Genomic DNA, 22,939 nt, shown 5'->3' with positions numbered 1-22,939 from the left:
ATAGGACCCACAAGGAACCAAACAAACACAAAGGGCAAGAGATCTTGTAGAAACCCTCATCTGGACATGGTTAAATCCAACACGGGCAGCCCAATTACCAAAAACCTGGTACATAATAATATAACAGCTACAGTGGTTTGAGGAATTAATTACATAAAGAAAACAAACTATTACAATTATTCATAAATGTAAGGAAAATTTAAAAAAATAATATTTATGACCCACAAAGACCATACAAGGCTGAAAAAAATCAAAATAAGGTACCCATAATCAATCTGGGACAATCGCTATTGCAAAAAAAACATTTTCTACTATACATCATTATGCAGAAAAAGGTTAATATATAAAAGGTGCTCGCACAGTTACACAATCAATAATGAAAAACATGAGTGTAAAAGAAAAAATAATGGCAAATGTCAAAACAAGTTCCACACCTCACAGAAATGACGATTGCAGTCGTGGCGGACGTGTTTGCATGTTTGATTGGCTCAGCAGTGAAGATTTGCCATGGCTCATGAGAGGAGAAGCCTTCAATGAACCACAAAGGCCTTCTCCCTCAATGGTAATAAATATGCTACACTGGGCCTCTCGAACTTGGGACAGCACGTGCACCCTACCGACAGAGGATACTCATACTTTTCCAGGGCCAACCAGGTATTTTCTAGGTTGGACTCTCTCTTTAACCCGGCTGGGGAGGTGGGAGCCACACAACATGCAGAATACTTGGTCCGGGCACTCTCAGGCCACTCCCCTTTGCTATTGAGATTGGGTCTACTGAATAGTGGTAGGGGCGGCAGTCTGGAAATTCAACATGTGGGATCTACGCAACAGATGTTGCCATGGGACTACAGGTAGATACTGTGCTATATTTTAAAGAAAATGAAGGCTCAGTTACATTCAAAGTTGTGTAGTGGGACGCATATAAGATGGTTCTCCACTACAGAGCCCAAAAGGCGATTGCTTACAAGAAGAAGGCGGCGGTAGGGACCCTGAAGCAGGTTAAAAGCCGGCTTCTGGAGCTGAAGGGTGACTTGGGATTGGAGCTGGATTACCCCTGGTTCAGGCAGTTGGAACTCCTGGGATCCAAATACACAGACCCTGGCACAGGAGGGGTCAAAGAAGCAAATGCTTGACACAGCACAGAGGCTACACAAACACTGGGGATAAGGCTGGGAAACTCCTGGCAGGGCTAGGTAGGAGGGATGCAGAGGCCATATGGCTGCAACGAATAGTGGGGCCGAATGGTGAATGTTAATACATTGATGAGACCATCAGTGGGGCCTTCATCTGCTATCATGAGCAGTTTTACAAGGTTATACCGTTGCAAGACGCACCACATTTTGCACAGCATTTGGAGTTCGTAACCACTTTGGTGTTGGACGCGGAAGCTCGAGAGCCACTGGAAGCTACAACCACCTTGGTGGATATAACTCAAAATCCACCTCTATAGTACTCAAACTACCACAACTCTACCACTTGTTTGAGGAGTACTGGAGTTACTCCAGCTATAGGATTAATTGGGACAAGTCTGTGAAATACCTTCCACAGGGTGGAATAGACACGAACCTGCTCCCACATGGATGTTCAATGTTAATATTTTAATTATATTGTGTCTATGCACCTGGTACCCTGTGGAGTTGTTTCCCTTGTTAAAGAGGCAATATAAAAATACAAATTAAAAAAAACCAATGGTAATAAATAGCATATTACACTTCCCACATCTTCATATATGGTTTACACTATGGAAATGTGTCTTGCGTGTTTGTTACAAAATAAAAAGATTCTTAGCCAAAACCAGGAGGCAAGGGGTTAACCATAAGCAGTAATATACAATAACACTGAAGAGGCCTTCTGACTACTAGGATAGTTCTTTCCATGTGTAAAGTAACTGTAACATACAATCTGTTAGGAGGTAAACAGGGTTTCTCCTGCCAGTTTTGCTGTACTGTGGTAAAAAACTGGAATCCGACCTTTTCACCGTACATAATAATGTCTGCCTTGTGAACTGTCTCTAAAAGGGTTTTCATAGCATTCAGCTCTAATTGCTGGAGTTTGCATCGATGGATACATCCTGAATAATCATTTGAAGAATTCCTTGATGATTCTTGCACACAAAGATGAGTTCTTAGATGTCCTGTGAAACCACCAAAGGGCCGCTAGGTGATCTGTCACAGGAAGCACTGGAAATGGTTTTAAATGTGACACAGTGTAGCACTTTAGTTAGATACCAGCGACAGGACCAGCACTCTCTGCAACAGCTGCATTTATAACGGACATTAGTCTTGCTTAAGCTAGGACATTACAACATCATGGAGAAATGTCTAGAACTCTATTCTAGTGGCTCTTCAAATGAATATACACCCCAACCCATAAACGGATACCCCTCAGAATGGGGAATTGGCTTCCAGACGAGTAAGGGGGCTAGGTATCCACCTTTATGGGACAAATGGGTTGTATGATCCATATAGAGCCACATAAATAGGAGAATGTAATATCTGGGGAAAATTGGTTTTATAGCAGATTAAAAGCATGCAACACTCTTCTTGGGAAGGACGCTTTGAGTACTGGTTTGCCTGAAGTTAGTTTTTCTAATTTTGAAAATGTATAGATCCCTCAAAATCTGCTTGATCTCAGCAATAATTATATTTTGAGTTCATATATCGATCTGTTATAATATGTGATGTGGAACTCAGATCTACAATAGTACTCAATAGGACAATACACGCTTAATTACAATGTGATTTATTTCCTTGAGTTTATTGAAAGGTGTGAGAATGCTGGAGCTTAGCTGAAACATGGAAATCGGTCATTCAGGCGAATAGATCGGCATATTAAGTAATGATACCGAGGCTTCACTGATCAGAGTCCCCTGTAAATCCTTAGATGTGGTTGTCTGCTGAAGCGACCTCCTTTGGTTACCCTTGTGTAAATGTATCATTTAGGTTTGTGCTGAACTCTTGAATCTTTTCTATTGCAAAAATCAATTAACAGATCAAACAACAAAAAAATCATGGAGAAATGTCTAGGACAGGGATTTTACGTTGTTCAGCAAACATTGACAAAACGGATAGATGATCAATCATGGTGGAAAATCTCTACAGAGCTCTGGTAAAGATATGAGTGCACATCCAGCACAATACACAGGGCTCGTGAGAGCAAAAAGACGTCTGTGTACCAATAGGACAGGCCAACAAAATTAAAAGAGTATATGGGGCTCTCTCGAGCATGCTATTCCCATGAAGAGATAAAGTAGAAAATCGTAAGCCTTGACCAAGACCTCAAGAAGGCCTCCCTCTGGGGCGTGGCTTGGCCGAGCAGCAAGATGGCCGCTTGCTAAGCAGGCTCTGCAATCCGGGCTTTAAACCCTGCATAATCCCACTACATGTGGGGTGATCGTGCTCTCAGATACTACGAGCCACACTCAACATATCTCGACGGACAGAACCAGCTTTTTGTTAGAGCGAGGCACCGCTCAGAACGGCAACTGCAGCCCGTGACACACTGATGCGATAGGAGACGAGGCCGGTACATTCGCTCGGGCGACTCGCGCCCTGGAACTTATCGTCCCATTGGCTGCATGTTGCCGCTGATACCACCAACCACACCTTGTTGGGTGTGAGCCTTTGCTTGCTTGGAGGGGAACCTACGAGGCCGGAGACGCTGAGCGGGGGGCGGCGGCGAGAGGAGCAGAGCCGCGCTGAAACCGAGGTGAGACGCACTCTGCCTTGCCCCGGAGTGCAACGCTACAGCCTGCAGGAGGTGGGACCCGGCCGGGCCTCGGCAGAGGCCGCCTGCGGGGGCGAGGTCCGGGTCGCGCACCCCTTACAAGATAACAAGCATTTGCAATGCAATAGGTCTCGCATTTTTGAAACTTTGACCTACTGGTATTGTAAATGACTATGCCTTTTATTATTTCAGGTTTTAAGCACATAAATAAAAGGCATTGTAATTTACTATGCCAATAGCTAAAAATCTCGCAAATGCAAGACCTATTGCATTGCAAATGCTTGCTATAAAACTTATGCATGGCAGCTATTGTGAAGCCCATTTAGAAAGGAGAATGGGTTGTTGGTAAGATGTTTGAAAGCAGCAGGGCACTACTATTCGCAGTTGTAAAGCTCAAATGCTCTAAAATAGTGATGCACTTTTCCCAGCATTCCTTTTTAGGGGAAAATTAGCTTTTTAAGTATAGCGAAAGTGTAACGCGCTTTTGTCTATGACCGATCCACATCTAGCAGTGCTGAAGAGCTGTTTGTTAAACTGTTATACAGTTTCCTAAAATAGCAACTTGCTTGAGAGAATAAACAGCAAGAAACTTAAAACATATACCCTCGCTATTCTTCATTCAAGTTGCAAACATGAAACTGCTGAGTCCTTGGTCTTGGGCGGTGGAGCGGACGCTGTGAGGGGCAATAGACCAGGTCGGACCAGCCTCCAGTAACATTTCACATGCATAGCCGCCCGTGCGCCATGGAGAAGGAAACAAAAGTGGGTGGCAGCTATAATAAAGTGTAAGTGTGCCATGCATAAACAAACATGTGTCATGCATGCATTGAAAGGTGAATATCTGCATCCACCGGAACACGCGATCGCCATGGTGAAACAAAAGCATGGCGCCCATCTCCATAAAAAGTATGCGTGACAGCCCGTGAAACAGGCGGTATGGTAAGAAAAAAACCGAAAAACGTGCGCTGCCATTGTGAATGTATAAGCGAGAACCGTGCTGAAACATTAAAAACGGCGCCGGGGGGATGGGAGTGATGGGCTGCGAGCCACAGGCACAATTGTTAAAAGTGTGTGCCTGTGTTGAAGATAAAATGCTGTATGCCATCTGGGTAAAAACATTTTTTTTTCAAAAGCATGCGCCTGTTAAAGATAAAGCACGGTGTGCGATTTGTAAGAAATGTTTTAGCTACACGATGGCCCCTCCTGTCATGCCGCTTCTTTTGTATGTTGGCAGTTGCCGCTAAAGTGAAAGTAATCGCGGCCGCTTTGATGTTCTCAGTGGCCGCGCAGCTCACTGAGAATATCAAAGCGGCCGCGAAATGTACACGCAGGCTGCCAAATGGTGCGCGCGCCCGGCGCACATGCACTTTAGTAGGCGGCCTGAAAGCACTAGTTTGCACTTCCAAAACCCCCATTTACAAAAGCTCTCGCGAGAGCAGCGCTGAAGCGCTGGCTCAGGCGAGACCTAAAAACTGAAACGACTACACAGTCGGAGCGGACCGCTGCAGGGCCCGGTGACAGGTGTGAGGCCACAGCCGCGGCATTCCGAAACTGAAGCGGAAACCGGAGAAGGAGCGCACAGGCCTACAGACCGAGCCTGACAATCGCCGTGAGTAGACCTTAGCCCCCGGGGCTAAGCTAACTTAGACGTGGGCGGCCCTCCATGACATCAGGGTTTTGAGTTGAGGTATTTCCCTGGTGGCTGAGAGCCCCGCAACCTCTGTGCTAGGTTGTAGGCCCCGTGGGCTCAGAGGCGCAGTGAGTGGCAGTGGGGGCTGGTGCTGAGCCTGCGCAGGGACGACGCGAGGTGCTGGGACCCCAAGCACTTTGGCATCTCGCTGGAACTTACATGCAGCCGCGGTCACCACTGTCTGGGTGTCGGGTGCTAGACCCCGGTCCCCCTGAGGCCCTGTTGCCTATGTGGATCGATTGCTGAGCAGTGACAAACCTCTGTGCATATATCCATTTGCAAGAAATCTCAGGCGGGGGTATCCCAGAGAAGTGAGAGACACCTGATCCCCTAGATAGTGAGACAATATTCGCCTATTACAAGGGGAAAAACGACCCTAAGCAATCCAAACTCATTTGAAAACAAGCGCCACTCCAACAAGATGGACAACAGCTTTGAACCAGAAACAGTCTCATCACGGAGGAGATAAGCAAGAAAAAGACCTGCGCACCATCATGTTGGAAGTTCACACAAACCTAAAATCTATTGACACCAAGCTGGACACGCTCACTTCCAGACTAGACACAGGGAAGCGTCAAGTGGACTCGCATGAAACCAGACTAGATACCTTGGAGAACAGACCGACGGAAGCACACCAGTACCAAGTCGAATCTAAAGAGCATCTCCTAGACATGGAAAAGGTTCCAACGGTGATTAAAGCGAAGACTGATGACTTAGAATCGTGCTCCCGGCGTAACAACCTTTGCGTCACTGGGATTCCGGAAACTACTGCTATTCCAAAAGTGGAGCTGTATATCGAATTTCTATTGTGCGACCGGTTTCCAACTGCACTATCCGCTGTGTTTGTGGTAGAACGTGCGCATAGATCCTTGGGTCCAAAACCACCTGTCCGAGGCACACTTAGACCCATAATAGCGCGGCTTTCAAACTACTGCGATAGAGACTGTCTTAAAAGCAGCCAGAGAACATGGTCCCATTAACCACCAAGGCAACAACTTCCCTGATTTTGCCACTCTGGTTCAAGCCACATGGAAAGAAAGAGTTTCTTCCTGCGAAGCGCCTTCTGCAACACGCTTAAATTCCGTACGCAATGCTCTATCCAGCCAAACTAAAAATCTCCTACGAAGGCCAGGCTCACTTCTTCACAGACGCCAAATCTGCTCTTAAGTTTGCTAAACATATCTGTTCTGGGCAACGCTCATCTCGCCCAACACAACAAGCTGAAACAGTGGCTGGACTCAGTTGCATGACTGAAAGCGGGCTGCCGCTGCGAAGCCACAGATCACATCACCTTACCTATGCTGCTCCAGCTAATAACGGTCTATCACTAATCTTGGAACTGTCCCTCATTACATTAGTACTTATGACTCATCCACTTATCTTGCAAGCGATCCCTGTGCAGATTGGACAGTACGGCCACCCTGCCACCTGTGCAGGGCAGCTCACCGGCAACTCATACCCCCACAGGGAGAACTCCCATGGTTAAAACTGTTTGTTTCTTTTATTGGTTTGTTTGGGAGGGGGTGGGTAAGGCAATCACACCCAATTGGGGGGTTGGTGCGGGAGGTGGGATGGATAGGGAGATCTATAAGTTAAGAACAAGCATTTGCAATGCAATAGGTCTCGCATTTACGTGAATTTGAACTATTGGCTTTGTAAATGCTTGTTGTGATTTGGTATCAATCTGTTCAGACATTTTTCGAGAATTTAAGGTTAAAAAAACAGAAATGTCTAGACAGTTGGTTAGAAAACAATAACCAACTCCTCTCTTCGTGAACATATGGGGGTGTTTACTACCTGAAGTATCTGAACACCGATAGGGACCCCCTGGCCGGGCGGAAACTGTGGGGCACGCAAGAATGGACAGAACAAGCCAATAGATGAGGTGGGAAGACTGACACAGACAATCAAGTATATGCACTTAAAATAAGCTTCATTTGTGTTTGCAGAGTTCTTGCACTAAATGTTCCCCGAGGTGCATAAAACTGGACATTTACTCACGATGGGACAGTCTAGACTTCCTTAAAGATTACTCGTATGCATACACGTACACATTTGAGCACACATAGAGCAATCATAATACCCGAAACGGCCCGGTCTCTCATTTGACAAAACACCAGGACCAGAGACTGAACTGTCTCACTGGGTATGAGCCGACAACTGCTGTTCATCTCTTTAATGGCTGAGGCTCCTGAGTATCCATCCTTCCAGTTTACCTTCTTTGTCTCTTCTTTATCGCTGTGTGCAATACATCCGATTACTACGGGATTTGCAGTCTTCTCTTGGAGGTGGTTAGCGCCTTTAAATCCTACATCACATGGCAGGACATAGCCTGTGTCACTTGCAGCTGGCACCACAGAGTTTCATGCGGACATTTACAGTCACGCACCCCTGCCTCTTCTGGATAGATTCATGTGGCCTTGCCAAAAACTGTGTTGTGTTCTCATTTGCGGCCTAATTCTCATTCTGCACTGCATTGACAGAGGTAATGAACGCCATCAATTAAGTGCACCAGCAAAAGTAATTAAAATTAAGAAAGACAGGTCATTTAATAAACCAGAACATGCTATGGCAACACTGGGGGGCTCTCCTCCGGGGCCATTAATCAGCACAGTGGCACGGGCGCACCTTTTAAGGACCGTGAGATTAAATGACCCACAGCAAATGTCAGGGGTGCCCGAGCTATCTTACACCACAACATTGTGTTATTCCCAATCTTATTACTGAAATCTACTGGGCTCCCGCGGTTGTAATTCACTGCTGGCAGGGGTCGTTGCGAAGGGTGCAGGTGATCCGAGATTACTGGCGTCTGGTGGCCCGCCGGGGAAAATAAAGAGACGGATGTGATTTGAAATTCAATTTGCATTTTTTACATCGATAGGGCTTAGATGAAGAGACTGGTGGTCTATGCGGTTTAACATGTACGTTTAAATACATTTACCGCATATTATGCGGCTGATTCTGATGTGATCGGCATCAGGGAGACATGGGAGGGCTACAACGTGCCGATTTTCTCACCTACTATATGCAGTTTTAACTCCATACTTAATGTGATGTAGGTGGAACACTTTGAAGATTTCCCGCATTTCATCAGTTTAATTGAACAGGGCAAATCGTCCCTGGACGTGCTGCAGAGAATGCCAAATGCAGTTCTCCAAAGGCACCCCCCTTGCCTGTTTCTGGCACGGTCAAGGTGGGTCTCCGAAAATGCCTCGGTTTTTAAGATTCAAAGACGTGTTCTTTTTCATTGTGTGCAATCTTATCGCAGCAATAATACATTATATTTTGGCTGCTTACTTATGACCTTTTTTCCATGAACTATTTTTTATATGGACCTGTGAGCACTGGTAAACAAATCTAGAAGACTTCATCACGCCTGCCATCTAGCGGTGGGAGGCGGATTCAGTAATAACAAACAGGTTTATCATTTCAGGTAGCCGCGGCATATTCTAATTGAACACATGATAGGGAGCATCCTATTGAGTGATTTCGCTTGTACAGAACGGTTGCTCTGTATTTGCCACTAATTATTTATGAAAGGTTTTTGGAGCCCAAATTTTAACACCTATTGTACATGATAATTTAAATCCATTGTGAGACGCTTTGAGTGACATTTCTTAATCCTCCATTGCATTTCAGTTGAAGGGATTTCTCGCTGAGCAGTACAGACAAAACAGTCCTTTGCATAAATAAAAGGAAAATGTCACTTCAGCAGGAAGCACTTTACGTAGGCTAGAATAATGTTCTAGCACTAGCCCGTGCAACCCAGGAGTAGGCTAAACATGGTTAGGTGGCCGTCAATCAAAATTACAAACCCACTAATGAAGTCTTTCAAAATTATTAATATGTAATGAACGTAGTTCCTGCCAACGATCTTTGACAAATTAACTTAAATAGGTATCGCAATAAAGTGATGTGATTTGGAGTACACATACCTGAATACTGAGTGAAGAAATTCTAGATTCCTACACGGCGTGTGACTCTCTGCTACTGATTTGTAACTGATCACCATTACTCTATAGGAACCGCGGGATCGTGACCCACGTGTCCTGAAGAAGACTAAGTAATGCCTGGATGCTTGCAGAGGATATAGAATATGAAATAGTACGGCATGACATGGCATACATAACATAATAGGACACACATTCAAACAAGCGCGCGCTCGCGCTGAAAGTTAAACAAGACAAGACCGGCTTAGAAAATGGTGCGAACGCAATACTGGCTCACTGAGAACAGCGCGAAAGTGATCGCAATCAAGCACGGCGAGCGATGCGCTTAAAGAGCATGACGAGGAAAGCCATATGGCGCCTATGCACGTAAGCGTGCGCACATGCACGCCATCTGTAGGCCGGCCATGGTAGCATTTTTTTGAAGTCCTTACTAAAAGTCTCGCCAGACTAGCGCATGCGCTGGGTTAGGCGAGACCTAAAAAGGTGGGGGTTTACTGTTAACACGCTAAGACCATTCACTTCAGCATGCACACAGAGAGACAAGACACTGAGCATTACGAAACATCTTGGCTCACATATGGGAAATTCAAACTCGCAAGCAGCTACACGCCCATTGGGGCACTTGTGGCATGCATGCCATACTCCTGACCACAATAAATTACGGCAGTCACATTTTTAACAGGGAACATACGCGGCCTAAATAATCACATGAAGGCTAGGCTGGTCCATGCCTATTTGATCAGGCATAAGATTACCTTATTGTTAGGAGTGACCGTGTAGGGGGACGCGGAGGAGTCGCCGCAATTATTTATAGAAATATATTTACTTGTTCTATACTCCCCAAGTTGGATTTGGTGAAAACGGAAAGCTTGAGTTTTCTTCTTAAAATCTCCCCACAGTACTCTATCGCCGGGGCTTTGATCTATCGGCCGCCTGGGCACGCCATCAGTTTCTTAGAGAGTCTTAATTTTGGCATTTCTTCCCTGGCCGCCAATTATGATCACTGCTTAATCTTAGGAGATTTTAACATACATATGGATGCACCCCTTAACTCAGATTCAACTAAGCTGTATGACTCTTTAAACATGCTTCATCTTTCCCCGTATGTCACTCAGTCTACCCATGATAAGGGACATATATAAGATCAAGTTTTCTCTAATAAACTAATTGAAATGGATACTCCTTTTCCTGTAGCATGGTCGGATCATTTTTTACTTACCTTTAGTATTAAAAAACCACTTGCTTCAATAGCCAAGGCCTATGTCCCACGCACTAATAATTTTAGGTCATTTAAATCAATGACCTCGGCCGCCGTCAGATCCTTTCTAGAGAGATATCCCCTTTCATTTAAGGACAACCTGGCAACCGATGTACCCTTGTTGGAGAACTGGCTTGAATCATGCGTCAACACTTTGGCCCCCCTTCAAACCAGAGTTGCCACTAGAGGCCGACCAACTGCACCCTGGTTTACTGAAGATCTTAGAAAAAATAGGAGCCATTTTAAGCTACTAGAAAGGTCATGGCGACAAGATTACGACATGGGCACTAAGCATACCTATAAGATTGCTTTAAAAGCATACTATTGTAATATTCGCATAGCCAAAATGAATTTCCTCAATACGAAAATTGAACAGGCAGCCAATAAAAGTACCGAACTTTTTAGGGTTGTAAAAGACTTTACGTCCCCCAATGTTCTAAAAAATCCTTTTACCCCTACCAAAGCATGGACAGAGGATATCGCCTTATTCTTTTTCAATAAAATTGCTTCTTTACAAGCTTCTTTTGAAGGGGTGAGCCCCAATTGCGATTTGGAGTTAGACTGGCTGCTCCAGCAACTTCCCCCCGCCACTAACTGCCTTCTTCATTTCCCTGCTATCCCCTTAGAGAACTCCTTACATCTTCTTCGTTCTCTAAAGTCTGGCTCCCCTGTTGATTCCTGTCCAGCAAAAATCTTGGCCGCTATTGCGGAGGTTATCAATCCTGCAGTCAATAAAATCTTGAATCTTTCACTCTCCTCGGGGACCTTTCCGGAGCAATGGAAATTGGGTAAAATTCTTCCCCTGTTAAAGAAACCCTCTGCGGATCCCTTACAGGCCAGTAATTACAGACCCATTTCACTGCTTCCGGCTTTATCTAAAATCCTGGAGAAATATGTTAATCATATTCTCGGAGAATTTATAGAATCCAATAACATTTTACATTCCAGTCAGTCTGGTTTCCGTGCTAAATATAGCACCGAAACCGCTCTCCTTGAAATTTCTGAGTCGATTAAAGTCACCCTGGACAAAGGCGGGCGAGCAGTGTTGGTCCTGCTCGACTTATCGGCAGCTTTCGATACCGTACCTCATGACCTTCTTCTTGATCGTCTTTGGAGGTGCGGTATTGGACACACCGCCTTACATTGGTTCAGATCTTATCTAACTAACCGACAGCAAACTGTTTGGTCCCCCCCTTTTGAGGCCGATATTAAAGCGATTAATGTAGGAGTCCCCCAAGGCTCAACCTTGAGCCCTACATTGTTTAATGTGTATGTTGCTCCTCTGGCACTGTTGGTTGAATCCTTCGGTGCCAGAATCGTCTCTTATGCAGACGATACTCAACTGCTTTTCACGTGTGCCAAGGGCGAAGCCTTGGACGGGTTGTCCATCAAGCGCTGCCTCACGGCAGTTTTTAGCTGGTTCAACGCTAACCACCTGAGATGTAACTCGGATAAATCAGAAATGATTTTCTTTGGCGGGGCACCTGATGAAAATTGGCGTGATTGGTGGCCTTCAAATATGTCTCCGCCCGCCGATCTGGCTACTACGGTCAAGAACCTGGGGGTGAAACTTGATAATAAGCTTTCCATGAATGCCCAGGTTCAGTCAGTGGTAGGCACTTGTTTTGGCTTACTCAGGATGATGCGTAACTTTCTTCCACTGCTCTCTCAACCGCATAGAAGGACAGTTGTCCAGGCTTTGGTATTATCTCGCCTTGACTATGTGAATGTTTTGTATCTTGGTCTACCTGAATATCTTCTGAATCGTCTCCAGGTGGCTCAAAATGCTGCTGCTCGAGCGATTTTTCTTGCCGACCGTCGCACCCATACGACCCCTCTTCTGAGAACTCTTCACTGGTTACCTGTACGCAAGAGGATTCTCTTTAAAGCTCTGGTACTGGCCTTTAAGGCCTCTCATAATATCGGCGCACCTTATTTAAGGGATCGCTGCCAATATTATGTACCTTTACGTACGCTACGGTCCTCTTCTGCCCAACGGCTCTACACTCCCAGGTTTTTTCTTTCACGTCAGGGAGGCCGTACTTTTCAGGTACTGGCGTCTGCTCTATGGAATATTCTTCCTTCAGATCTACGCCAGGAATCTGATCTCTTGCGCTTTCGTCATAAACTAAAAACATCACTGTTTCCATGATTTGTGTCGATTGTATCTGTCTGTTGAGTATCTTTGTTATGGGTTCTATGATCAGCGCCGGGACACTCTTGGGAGTAGCCGTGCGCTTAACAAATACCCAGTACCATAACAAAACAACATAACATTGACATATGTTTCCTGCTGGAAACCCATCTCCAATGAGCTACTGACCCAAAGCTACACAATAGATACTGGTGGAGATGCATTCGGCAGTATACTCCAACTACGTGCGTGGGAAGGCAATCATGATAAGACGCAATGTTGGCTGGACTACCACTAGCTTGGTCGTTGACTCGGAGAGACGCTACGTCCTAGTGAGAGGCACTTTACACACTACCCTAATGACTCTGGCTGCTGTATATGGCCCCAATACTGATGACCCTGCACTGTTTGAAGCTATTTGGTCTCAGATTACATTTTTGGGGGAGGAGACAGTCATCTGGGGGGGGGGGGGGGGCTTCAATGTCGTCATGCAGGACTCCCTTGATCGGGTAGGAAGCTCCCGGTCACTACACCCCAAAGCAAATCACAGGATTACTTCTATAGCTCAGGATTACGGTCTAATTGACATATGGCATTTCTGTCACCCGGACGTCCAGGAGGGACCCTGCAGCTCTACATGTCACAACGTATGGTCCAGGCTCGACTTCTGGTTACTGTCCAGACACATAGGTTCTTGGACCACTGACATCACACATATGCCACGTACCCTGTCTGACCACGCCCCTGTTGTGTTTACCTGGACCATACCAATGTCAGTACTGCGTGCTTTTAGCTGGCGCGCCTGCCACCACACGCACTACCTGACGCAGCATTTAGAGTGGAGGTGCGCGAGGAACTCCTGCAACATTTTTCTACAAACTAAGTCGGTAGATTCCCCTTCCACACTGTGGGAAGCATTTAAAGAAGTCATGAGAGGTACCTGCATAGCCAAACAATCAGGGTTATTAAAGTCGATCAGGTCCACCCTAGAGAAGTTAGGGAAGAGATGCATCAGGAGGAGCTTTTATATTTCCGCACTGGCCTCCCTGCACACTTAACATTATCCGCGAAAAACTCTCCGAATATGAAGCAGAAGCAATTTGTGAAACACATTTCCTGGGCAAGCACGCACAAGTCTGTGGATAGGGGGAGGGGGACCGCGCAGGCAGAGCCTTAGCGAGTACATTTAAGCAACAACGCACTTCCTCATATATCACTGAATTGCAGAATGAAGACTCAAGCCCGATACGTGGGCAGTCTGCTACACAAGAGAGATTAAAGGATTTGTATACATCCCTCTATACAGCCACACGGAATGGACCACACCAGAGCTGCAGACTTACTTCGACTATCGAGCTGGTCTGGCTGAGTGACGCCCACCGCAAATATCTAGATTCGCCTTTCTCGACAGAAGACTTTACTTGAGTGATTAAAGACTTGCCGAAGACAAAGCCCCTGGGCTGGAAGGGCTGACAACCTCATTTTATAAAACATACGCTGAAGAGCTGGCCCCCCACTTACTGGCAGTATATCAGGAATCACTTGAAAAGGGCTGCCTCCCTGCAACGATGAGCAAGGCTGCGATAATTACAATTTTGAAGCAGGACAAACCTGTTAACAAATGTGATGCCTACCGCCCACTCTCCCTTATTAACATCGACGCCAAGACACTTGCTAAGCTGATTGCCAGCAGACGGCAACCACTTCTCCCGATTGCGGCCAGACCGGACCAATCCAGGTTTATACCAGGTAGATCCATCTCGCATAATCTGCACACCTTCTTTTCAATTATCCATCAACTTGACCCGAGCCTGCCAGCCCTGTCTGCTGTTCTAGACGCTACCAAAGCATTAGATTCCCTAGAATGGCCATTTCTCTTTACTATACTGCCTAGAATCGGCATGAGCACCAACTTCTTAAAGCTCATTCAACTGCTTTACATCCACCCTACTGTCAGGCTCGAAGTCAACGACCTAATATCCGACCCGTTCCCCATATCACGCAGTACTAGACAGGGGTGTCCCCTTTCACCCCTGCTATTCGCGAAAGCGATGGAGCCACTGGCAGCCAGGATCCAACAGCATCATACAGCTAGAGGACTGGGGTTCTCGGACAGAGGTCTGATAATATCAATGTACACTGACGACATTACACAATACATACGTGAACCCAAGACTAACCTCAATTCTGCGCTGCGTGAGGTCCTATTGTTTGGAGGAATGCCGGGCATACTCGTCAACTGGGCCAAATCGACACTACTCGCCCTAAAAGCGGCCCCAATCGCGCTCAACTTTGTTTACCCACTAGCCTGGGCTGATGGTGCGGTCAAATATCTGGGGATATGAATCAGAGATATTCAGGAGATCTGGCGCATGACCTATGGTGGGCTGATCACTTGGCCTGAGAGTAAAATAGCCATCTGGGCCAAACTGCCATCATCTTTAGCCTGCAGGATTGCAATTGCAAAAATGGTATAACCTAAGCTTCTGTACTTGTTCATCAATATCCCCCCTCCCTCTCACACAGGTTTTTTCCCCAGCAACTGCGGTCTCTCCTTATAACTCACATCTAGGTGGGTAAACAACCTCGCATCTCCTTGGAGGTCCTGACGCTGCCACTTGAGCAGGGAGGACTCGGGCACCAGATTTCGAGCTATATGCACTGAGTGCACAGGCTCAATATCTTCACTTTTGGTCACACCCCACTCCATTCCAACCCCATGTCGCGGTGGAGAGGGATGTCGCCTCCCCAGCTCCGCTGCCGGCGGCCATTTACTATACCTATAAAAGAACACACAAGGAAATCAAAAAGGTGGAGACATTAAGATGGGCATTGGAGGGTCTTAGACAACGCGTAAAAGTGCCACTGTTATATGCCAAATCGACACCACTGGCACATCACCCTAGTTTACCTCCTATGCAAGACACTAGCTCTATCCAACGTGCACGTCTGATGGGGCTTGCTACTTTCGCCGACCTTTATCCGGATAACGATATCCTGGCTAGACCACAGAGCCCTGATGGCACTCAGACCCCCATCTTGGAACTCTTCCTATACTACCAGCTTAGAACCAACTGTAGACGACTTCACTCTACCTTCCCCTCAGCGCCTACGACACTAGCTGTGCTAGAGAACATATTAGCCAATCCGTCGCTTAAGAAACTCATTACACGCATTTACAACACCACACGACGAACCTCGCCGATTAAGACACCTAGGGCACTGGAGTGGTGATCTCGATACACCCCCCACTGAGAAACAATGGGCCTTTTATTGCGCTCAGCTCAAGTTTCTTTCACCAAACTACAAGCTGACGCTCATCCATTTAAAATATTTGCACAGATTATATCGCACACCTATAACTACACAAAATGGGCCTGCGACCGGACGCCAAATGTTGCAAATGCGCTACCACACAGGCATCCTTCCTCCACCTAGAATGGGCGTGCCAGCCCATCTCACAATTTTGGGACAACGTATTTGACACGATCACGAAGTGACAAGCTTCCAACTGGACAGCACTCCACTAATAGCTCTACTAGGTCATGTGGCCGAGGCTCCTCCGGGCACTGGCCGGCTGTCGGCCAGGATTCTCCTCCTGGCCAAGCGGCGCATTGCGATACACTGGGGTTCAGTGGGAGCACCCAAAGTAAACACATGGATACAAGACGTTGCTTATTGCCAGGAGATGCTGACAGCATACTGGGATTTAATGCCCATGTCGGTCAGGCCCAAAGATATCTGGGCCCCATTTGTGGCATGGGCCAAGACACGCAATGAGCCTACAGACCCTGCAAGTCCGCATCTGCACACTCTCAGACCACCACGCCACCTATCCCCAACAAGGCAAAATCTGTGCATCCTGTTGCTTGGCTTGACAGCTTATTGTTGTCTGAAAGGAAATGAAAGAAGGTCAACTGTGCAGGTAATATGGCTTGCAGTCTTAAAACAGTTGCTGCAGCTGTAAGCGTCAAGGTTGGAATGTTCCACGATATCCTCTGGCTCCATTAAATGGATTCAGAGATCAATACTATAATACCATCGAAGGTTTACGGTCTTTACCCCGCGATCTTCACCCCGGAGGGCGTTACCACGAAGGTCCCTTTTTGGTAATTTACCCTGCGATACTTTACCATGCAGGTAAGTATTTTTTTGAATGACATAGGTCATGAAGATTTATTTAAGGGATGGGTAAGGGTTAAGGGAAGGATGAGGGTAGAAGCAAAGGAAGGTAAGGTATTAGGGTTTAGGGGCAGATAGTGGTATAGGATGTAAGAAAGTGGCTCTGTATATACTGCACCAAGGTAAGGTACAGTGTGTACGGAGTCCAACAGTCCCCAGAGGTTTGGCAGAAGCTAAAGTTAGATATAACCTTACTCTCTAAAGTGGTAGCTTGGTCGAGCAGTAAGGCAGTATTAGAGGACAGTGTAAAGCATTTGTTGTACACAGTCAGCAAATGGCCTCACACACTCAAGAACTGAACTCTAGGCAAATGGTTTTGTATATAAAAAATATATAGTAGTTTTATTTTAGAACCACAAGTAGGTATCAAAATTCTTTCTCAGAATGAAATGCTCTAGTTGAATACTTTCAAATAGCAATAGAGTTTTAAATGCAATTAGTTAAAGCTGTTGCAATAGGCAACACAAGTTAAACACAATTATAACATTGAGCTCAATGGGAATCTAAGTAAATTCAATATCAATTACTTTGCATAGGTTTTTCTTACTCAGGGCAGGATCCTGGATTCAGCCCTGGTGCATCTCCTGTAAACAGTTGGAAGAAATCGTTTTTATTACACAGGCGATTTTTAAGGAATATTTGTAGGTTACAAAAATCGACAGAAGAATTTCTGGTAAAAACCAGGTAATGTTATCCTATGGAGGAAAGTTTGGTTATCGGAAAATCACAGTTGTAATTACTTTTCAGGGTCAGTGCTGGGCACCAAGATCCAGCACTGGGATGTCTCCTGGTAACAGGTGAGTAATTTCGTTTTCGTTGATCGGCTGATTTTTTGTGAATATTTCAAAGATTCAAAACTCAACAGAAGAATTTCCAAATGAAACCAGTCAATGTTACCCTAAGGAGAAAATGTAGGTTATTGGCTTTCAGGTAAGTACTCGACTGGCAGAGTTAAGGTTCTGGGGCTAGACTCGGGGGTCTCCCAGGGTCAGGTAGGTACAATTGTTACACTCCCAGCGGCACAGGGGCAGCCGGGTGCAGAGAGAGTTAGGCCCAATGATAGCCTATGGCGGGCAGGGGGCCTTTGGTTGGTGGCTGCTAGCAGGCAGGCCACGCGGCTGTGGGAGCTGGGCACCTGGTCACTTACACAGGGCAAGTGGGGAAGTCGGATAGGACAGATGCTGCACTTCCAGGGGCACTCGAGCGGCTGGGTGCAGGGTGCTTCTGAGCCGTTGGGCGCTCAATGGATTTCAATAGGAAAGCTGCAAGACGAACAAAGGCTGCAAATGCTGGGATGGAGATTCTTCAGGTGCGACCACCACTTCGGAGGGGTAAGATGGGAAGCTGTAGGTTAGGTAGGCACCCAGGAGTTGGGAACAGGGGGCCGCAGGATGCCGGGTGCAGGGGTGTCTTTTGGCATCGGGAAATCTTACCCTCTGCTGGTCGTGGTTGGAGGGGTCCCTTGTATTGAGGCTGCAGGCGTCGTCAGGAGCGTCGAGGAGGGTCCTTGGGTGCTGGATTCGTGGTCACAATCGCCGGGGGAACGTCCTTGTGGTCTTTGTTCACTCAGGCACAGGCCGGGCTCGGCGGGTGCAGTGTGTGCTGGATTCGCGGTTCCTGGCTGGCACCTGGGGTTGTCGCTGTTTGAGCAGAACCACTGCTCGTGGGAGTCCCAGTCTTTAGATGAGCAAGGCAGTCAGGTCCTCCGAGGTTTTCGAGGTTGCTGACCACTGGAGACGCCGGGATTTAGCAGGAGCAGGTTCGAGGGTCAACAGGCCTGTAGGGCTGGGGCCAAGTCAGTTGGTATCGTCCTCTTGTTAGCAGCTGCACAGCAGGTCTTCTTTCTTCTTATTCTTCTTCTTGTTTCGGAATCGGGATCTGAGGAAGGAAGGTTCAGGGTGCCCCTAAATACTAAATTTAGGGGCGTTACAGGTAGGTAAAGGGCAGGGACCAATGGGTCCCTTCCCTGGGGTGGGTACACCCCCTATCCTGCCACTCTCCAGTGGGAGGGGGGCAGGAGCCTAGTCCTGATTGGGTAGGGCTCTCCATCCTAAAGATGGAGAGAGCCCAGAGATGTGCTTCACCTCGCCTCCCCCACCTGAGGGGTGGGGTTGGCAGAGGCTGGCACACCCCCTTTCCTAACGTGGGTTTTCCTGCCAGTCTTCCTGCCAGAGTGGGGGACAGAACCGGTGGGGACCAGTTGCTGAGTACAGCTAGTGGTCTGGGGAGGCTCACAAAGGCGGCATGCCTTTGAAGCTTCCCCGGCCCATCCTGGGGGAGGAGGCTTGGCACCTCACCCCAGGATGGGCATTGTTGCAGGCCCACGAGAGCGGATGGCTCTCTACCCAGGGTGCCAGCAACCTGTCTGCTGGGTGGCAGCCTCTCAGTCAGGACGCTGGTTGTTGGTTAGTTTCAGGGGGCAACTCCAAGTTGCCCTCTGTTGTGCATATTACATTAAATCCCACACTGGCATCAGTGTGGGTTTAATGTGCTGAGAAGGTTGATACCAAACTTCTTAGTCTTCAGTGAAGCCATCATGCTGCTGTGGAGTTCGTGATGACTACCTCCCAGCACCATATACTCTTAATGGCAGCACTGCACTTACAGTGCTTAGGAATGGACCTGGGTACTGTAGGGCCACAGGGCTCATGCACTTGTACTAACACCACTGGCATAGGGCACCCAGCTAGAGGGGTGACTGAGGTATGCCAGGGCAGTGTGTTTGTGGGCATGGCACACAGGGATGTGTGCCATGTCGACTGTTTTGTTCTGCACCAAGACACTCAGCCTGCAAAGGCAGTGGTTGGGTGTCAGGGTACAGGGCCTCTAAGGGTGGCACAATAAGTGCTGCAGCCCTTAGGGGCCTTCTCTGGTCACAGTGCCCTGGGTACCATTTACCAGGGGCTGACATGTGGCCAGAGATGCCAATTGGGCGTTGGTTTCAATGCAGTTTTAGGGAAGGAACACAGGCCCTGGGCACCCGATTGGCAGGAGCCCAGGGCACACTCAGTCAAAGTACATCAGCAATTCAGCAACAAGCATTTGCAATGCAATAGGTCTCGCATTATTTGAGTTAGAGATTTTGGCATTGTTTATATTTTGCTGGATTTGTTTGTTGTTTTCTGTACTGAATGTGTTAGCTAACAACAGTTTATGTATCTGTGGAGTAAATATGTGTATTATACCTTTCGCATTGAATATTTGCTGGTGTAATACTATATGTAGCAGAAGCTAGGGTAGCAATAATGTGTATTTGTAAACCATAAAAATAGTACGGATAAAAAAATCAAAGTGCCGAAATGTAAAAAAGTAAAAGCACCACGAACACGGATAAAGGCATATATTGGACACTAAATAGAAAAGTAGGTAAGAAATAATAGGCAGATGCTGCATGTGGCTGTGCCCTGCAAGGCACCAGAGAGCGCATAGAAACATATAACAGAACTTATAAGGGCATCTGTTTGTAAACTTCTATTTGTAAAACATTGCAGAAGGTATCAATAACTAGAAATAATGCCTGTCCTTAGAAAAACCCTGTTTAGCCTTCATATCCATTTTCGGTGCGTTTTATATTAACAGATTTAAAAAGAACGTGATTGCACGAGCACTAGAAATAGATTAAACAAATGATATCATCACTACAATTAGTAGTTTACACATCAATATCTAACGCAGGTCAAATTATGTATAAACCCTGCATTTTGTTTCCTGGAATTCTCAGGGTAGAACAAACTTTTTTCGTACCAATCTACAGTCTTTTACAGATTGCACTAGCACATTTTACTATAAAAATTGTATTTTCACTCGGAAATGAAGGCTCACAGTCTGTCCAGCGAACGCTTATTTGAGAAGCGCGACCTAGAAACGGAGACTCAGCTGCCTGAAAAAGGCACAAAAATGCACCTTTTGCAGTGCCATGGGTGTGCACTCTCACCTAGGGAACTGGAGCGCTTTCTTTTTTTAAATGTAAGGGGGGCCCTAGGCCCATAGGTACGACTGCTTTTTCATTTCCAAATTTGCGATTTCCTAATCGCGATTACGACTCTGTAGGAATCGCAATTAGGAAATCGCAATTTTATGTACATTCCATTTCCTAAATTGCAATTTCTTAGGATTCGCTATTTAGGAAATGCAAAATGGAAGTTTTGTACATATGGGCAATAAAGTGTACAATACGAGAATACTTACAGTGGAATTCAGGCCAGCCCCACCTCTCCCAGTCCTGCCCTGTTTAGGAGGTCCTCTGTTGCTCCCTCGCTCCCTCCTGCTTACCACTGCTCACCTCGGTGATGACTACATCCCCTCACCTCCTGCTTCTCCGTTGCACTGGCGCCCTTCTGCATCCTTTTTTGGGTATTTTTCGGAAGGGCCCAGTATATTCAATTTACTACTGCAACACCCATCTCCGTAAATGCGCTTTTGAGCACCTTTTATTTATTTAATTTTTTATTTACCACTCCAATAGAAATGCTGCAACAAGGCGTGCATGCATGGTGGTGTATGATGTGTGAGCATATGTCATTACAGTGGTGTCAAAACCAAAATGCTGCAGCGACAGCATATATTCACACATGCATGGCGATGCATGAGCAGACATAGGTAACCAAGTTGGGTCACCAGAGCGTTTTGACGAATATTCATGATGACACATACATCATCGCAATGGTGCTTTTATGGCATATGAAGTTCAGCATCTGCATTAATCATTTTTCAATCGTTTCTCATTCATCGCTCCAGGATAACCAACAGGAACCCATGTAACACCCCCAAAGAGCTGCCAACCATCACGGCCTTCTTAACACATTCAAACAACCTCTAATGCTCATGTATCTGTTCAAGACTTTATCTGGGTACCACAAGGTGTACACAAGAAATAATCCACAACTGCTTTGTCCCAGCCTCTTGCGTAACAACCAGCCACCCAGATAACAGCCACAGCCCACCAATGTCTATGCCATCATCTACAGACGAGTCTTATAGGAGGAAGACCACACTCTGGCTGGTGCCGGATACTGTGCAGTCTGAACTGGCCATATTGCCGGACACTGTGCAGTACAGTGCAGTCTGAACCAGCCACCAAGCCGGATACTGGGGAGTACAGTGTAGGATGAACCAGGCACAGTGACAGACACTGGGGAGCACAGTGTAGTCTGACTCAGCCAAGGGGTGCCGGCCACAGTGCAGTACACTGTAATGTAGACCGGCAAAGGTGGTGGCCACTGTGGAGCCTGAACCGGCCACGGTGCAGTGCAGTGCAGCCTGGCCCCTGCGGCACCTAGGTGACTAACAACATGTCTACAATGCACACTACAGTCTTCACAGTGGCGATTCATCTAGTTCCAGGTAAGACAGCAGCGCACAGCACATCATCTGCACTGTTCTTGCGGTTTCACCTCCACAGCCTCCCAGCCCGTGCACAGCACAGTCCTACAGGTGCCTCGCATGGAACCTCAACACCATGCTACCATGCTGGGTGCAGATGCTGAAGTCCATTAAAGCCAAACGAAGGAGCCCTCCCTCTGCGCGCGCTCGGGTCTTACTTGTGAGCTTGGATTCCTTTCTACGCCCCGGCCTGCGGGGAGAGGCCGCCGGGGGCAGCACAGGTGGGTCCGGAGCAGAGCAGCCCTGGTCACCGCCGTCGGACGGAGCCCATACCGCCGGAACGCAATGCGACACCAGTCAGCACGCGGGGCTCCACCAGACTGGACCCAGACGGGGGAGGGGGAGAGCGGCGCTGAAGTAGCATGACCTGAAAATGGGATGATTGTGGCAGCATGGCCACTTCCTGTTCAACTAGCTTTAAGGGAGCTTGTATTCTGTAAACCAGTAGTGCACACGCACCACAGAGGAGTGGGGTGGGGGAGCGCGGCAGCTAGGCGAACGCGCGCTGCTGCGTGTGCTAGACACGGACAGGAATTGGCGTTGCGAACGCGGGACATGCGCCCGTCTTTGCCCAATTGTGTGCCTTTAAAAACAAAAAAAGCGCAAAACCCAATGGC

At 47.0% G+C, this 22,939-nt stretch overlaps 1 protein-coding gene across 11 annotated transcripts in view; it reads right to left on the bottom strand.

Annotated features, from left to right (window-relative positions):
* TFDP1 (transcription factor Dp-1) overlaps positions 1 to 22,939 on the bottom strand; it is a 392,616-nt gene that overhangs the window by 221,148 nt on the left and 148,529 nt on the right. The gene's annotated exons all lie outside the window — the stretch shown is intronic.

This window comes from Triturus cristatus, chromosome 8 (assembly GCF_964204655.1).
Source record: "Triturus cristatus chromosome 8, aTriCri1.1, whole genome shotgun sequence".
In the NCBI taxonomy this organism is placed as follows: Eukaryota; Metazoa; Chordata; class Amphibia; order Caudata; family Salamandridae; genus Triturus; species Triturus cristatus.
Note: the sequence above shows the minus strand (reverse complement) of the source record. Positions and strands in the feature narration are given on the sequence as shown.